At 38.1% G+C, this 5,816-nt stretch overlaps 1 long non-coding RNA gene across 1 annotated transcript; it reads right to left on the reverse strand.

The window, feature by feature from the left end:
* Positions 1 to 4,728: 4,728 nt before the first annotated feature.
* Positions 4,729 to 5,565, reverse strand: LOC121973215. The gene is made up of 2 exons (XR_006109423.1): positions 5,165 to 5,565; positions 4,729 to 5,096 (listed from the first exon to the last, which is right to left on the reverse strand). It is a non-coding gene; the product is annotated as an uncharacterized LOC121973215 (long non-coding RNA).
* Positions 5,566 to 5,816: the final 251 nt, after the last annotated feature.

Below are 5,816 nucleotides of genomic sequence, written 5' to 3' on the forward strand. Positions count from 1 at the left end.
TTGTTCGATCAACCGAATAGGCTCCTTCCCTGTTCGTCGAGATTTGCCGAGATTCGCAATTACTGTGCCATTAATGATTGATCGTTCGATCGACCGATCCCCTGGTTCGGTCGACCGATCAGTGTAGTTTCCTTCTGTTTATGATCGTTGCTGATTGAATTGAACTGTGCTGAGTCACCCTGGTTCGGTCGATCGATCCCTATGTTCGGTCGACCGATCAGGTCATAACCTGCAAAACAGTGTTAGACAAAGTATTCCTACAACACAAAGGTTAGCACAGTAATATATAATACATGAGTAATATTAGAGAGTAGAACCTGTCTTGATCTCAACTTGAAAATCTTCCCGGTTTCTTTAGTTGGATCAGTGATCTTAGGTTGTTCCCTTCAGGAACTCGATCTCTCTGTCGCTTCTCCAGTTGTTTACCTCAACCTACCTACTAAACATTGATCCTCCAGATCTTGTTTGGACTTTTCACTTAGCCTTGATCGGCTCGCCAGGACTTTTCTTTCGACCTTCGGTCCTCCAGACCTCTCGATCACACTGCCAAGCATCAAGTCCTCTCGACCCACTTAGACTTTCACCTAAGTTTCACGATCTGCTAAGACTTTTCCTGCCTTGTCTCTAGCTAGGTCTTTCCCGGTTGAGAAAACAACCTGCACACTTAGTTAACTTGTTAGATCACAATAAAACTTAACTTGAATCTTTGACAACATCAAAACTCAGGTTTGATTCTGGTGTAACTTGTACCAACAATGTCCCCCATTTTGATGTTTGGCAACCAAGGTTCAAAGTTAAGTTAAAAAGTACAGAAATAAACAAACATTTTTAATTTACACTCTCCCCCTGAGTTGAATAACTCCCCCTGAATTCACTATCTCTCTCCCTTTGACACACATCAAAAATAGGGGAAGCTAACAAAGAGAATTAAAGTAATAGTTTAATAAAAATATTAGAGTGAAAAACTCTTTAAAATTTTGTAAAGTTATAGATTGTGAAAACAAGATATTTTTTACCTTTTAGAATTTTAAGGTAAGGAATTGAAAAATATGTAGAAAGTAAAAGTTTGAAAGAGAATAAGTTTAAGGTATTGAAAATGAAACCAAATGTTTGAAATAATCATAAAGTAAAAGTATGAAAGATTTGAAGAATATAAATTTTCTTAAAATATAGCAAGGTTATAGTTATTCTAAGAAAATAATTTTGAACATTTGAGTGCAAAGTTTAAAATTTTAACAAAGTTAATATTTTGAAAATTTGGTAAAGGAACGCTTTAGCTAAAAAAATTTTCTCATCCGGATACTGAATGAATCTATAACACTGGATCACTCCATTAAACTGGATGTTCCAAGATCTCAAAGCTTACTTCAGTCCATAAATAGACCGATTGAGCTTTCATACAAGATGCTCTTTGCCCTTTGCAATAAACTCCTCTGGTTGCTTCATATGGATGTTTCTTCAAGACTTCCATTAAGGAAAGCTGTCTTGACATCCATTTACCAAATCTCATAATCCATATGAGCAGCAATAGATAAAAATATCCGGACAAACTTAAGCATAACTACCGGTGAAAAGGGTTCCTCATAATCAATTCTCTCTTTCTGAGTATATCCTTTTGCAACAAGCCTTGCTTTGACAGTTTCCACCTTCCCATCTGTCCCTCTTTTTCTTTCATAGATTTATTTGTACCCAATGGCTGTTACACCATTTGGCGGTTCTACAAGCTCCCAGACCTTATTAGAATACATAGATTCTATTTCAGAGTTCATTGCACTTTGCCAAGATGCTGCATCTTTATCTTAGAGTGCTTCATCATATGTGTAGGAATTAGGTTCATGTTCACCAGGGATCAAGTCCAAGACTCTCCCAAAAATATGAATCTACCAGGTTGCCGAACAACCCTCCCACTACGACATGACACTGCTTGTAATTGTGTATCTTTTGTGACACGTGTTGTAGTTTCTTGTGGTATCTCATCTTGTATAGTTGGTACTAGTTTAGACGTGTCTTCTCTAATTTTCTTAAGAACAATTTTTTTATGGGCTTGTGGTTCATTATATAGTCCTCTTCTAAAAATCGGGCATTGGTGCTAACAATGACCTTCTGATTTTTAGGACTATAAATCTCCTTTCGTTTCTCTAGGATAACCTACAAACAAGTGAACTCCTGTCCAACTTATCAGTGTCTCCCTTTAGCACATGTGTTGGACTACCCTAAATCTGAATATGCTTCAGACTAGGCTTACGCTCATTCTACAATTCTATGGGAGTAGAGAGTTCTGACTTTAGAAGATACTATGTTCATTGCCGTTTCCAAAGTATATCTCCAAAACAAATTTGGTAATTCTGAATAACTCATCATCGATTTAACCATTTCCATAAGAGTCCTATACCTTCGTTCTACTACACCATTCTGTTGGGGTGTACCACGTGGAGACAATTGGGATTGAATCCCGACTTTTGATAAGTAACTCTCAAACTCTCCTAAGAGGTACTCGCCACTACGATCACACCGTAGTGTCTTGATACTTTAACCATGATGTTTCTCCACATTAGTTTTGTACTCTTTGAACTTATCAAAACACTTAGACTTGCGGCGCATCAAATAAATGTACCTGTATCTCGAATAGTCGTCTATAAAAGAGACGAAATATTCGAAACTACCTCTTGCCTAGATAGTCATAGGTCCACACAAATCATAATGAACCAATTCCATCACATCTTTGGCTCTATACCCCTTAGGCTTAAAATGTCTCTTGGTCATTTTTCCTTCTAATAAGCAGTGCATAATTTAACCGAAAACCAATCACACAGAGTTAGAAAACTCACTCTGATACCACTTGAAGGCGCTGGAATTCTGTTTTTTTTTTAAATTTCCCTGTACAAAAATTGTACAAGTACAGAACTTTCCTAGCAATCCGCATTTTCGATCAGACATGTGTTTGATCAATCAAGCAAGTTCTTGATGGATCAAAGCACACCTTGATCGAAGTACAAGATTGCTGGCCTCTTGTGTTGGTATTCAAGATGGATACAAAGAAAAATAAACTAATTACGCAGTAGAATCAAAGAACTAGTTGTACCTTTCCTTTGTAGCTAAAGACCTCTTGATCTTCTGCTGTATTCCTCTCCTCTTCTTGGACGTCGTATGAGCGACGATCTACCAAGACAAAAACCACCCTTCTTCTCTTTTTTGTTTCCAAGCTGCCGACCACCAAAAGGAGGCTCTAGGATGGACGCCCTCTCCTCTTCTTCCTCTCCTCCAAGTCGCCGACCCTAAGGTGGAGTTGGAAGAGATTTGTGTCGTCGGCCCTAAGGTGGAGAAGGAGAATCTTGTGCATGCCGCCAGCCCTAAGGTGGAGTTGGAAGCTATTTGTGCCGCCGACCCTAAGGTGGAGAAGGAGAACCTTGTGTCCCTGGCCCTAAGCAAGAGAGAAGGAGAACCTTGTGTTGCCGACCCTAAGCAAGAGAGTTCTGGAAAACTTATGTTTAGGGGGCGCCACCTCTCCTTTTTATAACCCTTGCCATCGGTTACAAAGAAAGAACAAAATAACCGAATTCTGTTTAGAAAAAATCTCCCTTTTATAATTGAATTTTGTTTAGAAAAAACCTCCATTTTATAACCGAATTCTGTTGGGGTGGATGCGAGACTTTATATAGAGGCTACAATAGAGACCTAGAGAATGAATTGGTTTTGGTCTCCTGATGGGCTTGGGCTTCCTATGTTCGGCCCAAACACCCAACTCAAGTCCATCAATAATAACTCATACCACTAAAGGGTTATTATTGAACTACCGCACCAATCCCATATTACAATATGGACTCCTTCTTATCATGAGTGTATTAATCTCCCCGTATTTAAGATATCGTATGCCCGTTAATTTAAATGAGTTACTGACAACTCAATTAATCAACATCTGATTCCAAGAGTAGTACTACTCAACTTTATTATCATGCCAGACTAAGTCCACCTGCAGAGTTTACATGATAATCCTTATGAGCTCCTCAAGGGGACATCATCAACCTAAATAATTAGGATACAGATTTCTTCTATAATCAACAACACACTATATAAACAGTACTATTTCCCAATTCATTGGGTCTATTGATTTAATGAATAAATCTAACCCATTGATAAGTTAAAGAAATAAATACTAAGTATACGTGCTTGTTGTTATATAGGGATTAAGAGGACGCACATCCATAATAACAGAGGTTCTGTTCTTTTATGTAGTCAGTACAAATCAAACAACCTCAAACGGTCCTGCTCAATACACACATAGTGTACTAGTGTAATTTTATAGTCAAGACAGATTAATACCAAATTACACTACAACCGTTCCAATGGTTTGTCCCAATCCATCTTGGTTGTGAGCTACTATTTATAATTTATAAAGAACCGATAACATGATCTTCTATGTGGCACTACACACCATGTTATCTACAATATAAATTAAATGGACAACTGCATTAACATATATATAAATATAAAATGTAAATATTTGACCAAAATGATTCTCATTTCAAAATATTTTAAAACAGATATTTATACAAAAGTTAGACTTATAGTATACATTCCAACACACTCAGATAAGCTCATTAAAAAATAACACAGCTTAACTTTGAATCCTTTGTCATTATTAAAACTAGGTTCGATTAACTGATACTTCCAAATCGAGTTCAGCGAGAGTTGGGAGGAGCTAGACTTAGCAGGGCATCTCAAACATTAAGCACTAGTGGAGCCAGCTCGGGTCATTTACCTGAGCTGTGGGCCACAAGTGCAGACGTCGGTCGGTGTCGACGTCGACATTACCTAAACTAACCTCTTATTTTTTTTCCTTTCTCCTCAAGAAAATCATAAATCAATCATCGTTGAGCCTCGAGCTACAGCTCGGGTAACCATCAACGTGGCTCTGCCCTTGACATTAAGTCCTCTTGCGGGGACACATAGGCTCCTCAGACTCAATAGAGGAGATTGCTTTGGGAGTTGGGGATTTTCAGGAGGTCGGTTCGATAGGGTCAAGATCCTCGAGAGCAGAGGGCGAAGCTGAGGCCACTTCATATGCCTGTTGATTGAAGCTCGTCACATCTTGTCAACTACAGAAAGAAGAGAAAAAAATGAGTAATTAGTTATCAGAGAAGAACACAAGTTTTGAACTTAGTACATGGAAAAGGGCGAGTTCGATCCCATAGGGCTTAGCCCCAAGTAGAAGAGCAAATCATCCTCAACCAGAAGGTTGATGTTGAAGTGGAGGTCTTGCAAGGTCTCGATGATTTCTTGATTGGTCAGGTTATCCTTAATGCTCCTAACTCTGGTTGGGGCGGAATCTCAATCTGTAAAGAGATTGGCTAGATGAAAGGGGAGGTAAACTTTATAAAGAAGTAGTATTGTTTCCAGTACTTGTGAGAAGTTGGGTACTATTGTAGAAATTATAAGGAAGGTCAAGCTGTGAAGTAGAAAAATCCAGCCTCACTCTTTTTTAGATAGAAGAATGGAAGACTATAGGAGAAATGGGGATGTTAGAAGCGGAAGACGATAACGATTCCATATAGAAAGAATTGTGAGTTAATTGACTAAGGGGATGCAAAAATAAGAGGAATCCTTTTTAAAGAAAGGAGGGAGAGGAAGTGAAGTCCGCTAACTATTTGGGCCATAGAAATAAAAATGATAAATCTAATTAATTTTATTGATTATTCTTAAATTTATCGATTTGATTTTATAGAAGATTTCTATTGACCATCAAGGTAAATTATAAAATGTGCATGATGGGTAATCCAGAAGCTTAGTATTCTTTAGTTGCATGTTCTATTTGGAGC

Source organism: Zingiber officinale, chromosome 4A, assembly GCF_018446385.1.
Source record: "Zingiber officinale cultivar Zhangliang chromosome 4A, Zo_v1.1, whole genome shotgun sequence".
NCBI classification, from domain to species: Eukaryota; Viridiplantae; Streptophyta; class Magnoliopsida; order Zingiberales; family Zingiberaceae; genus Zingiber; species Zingiber officinale.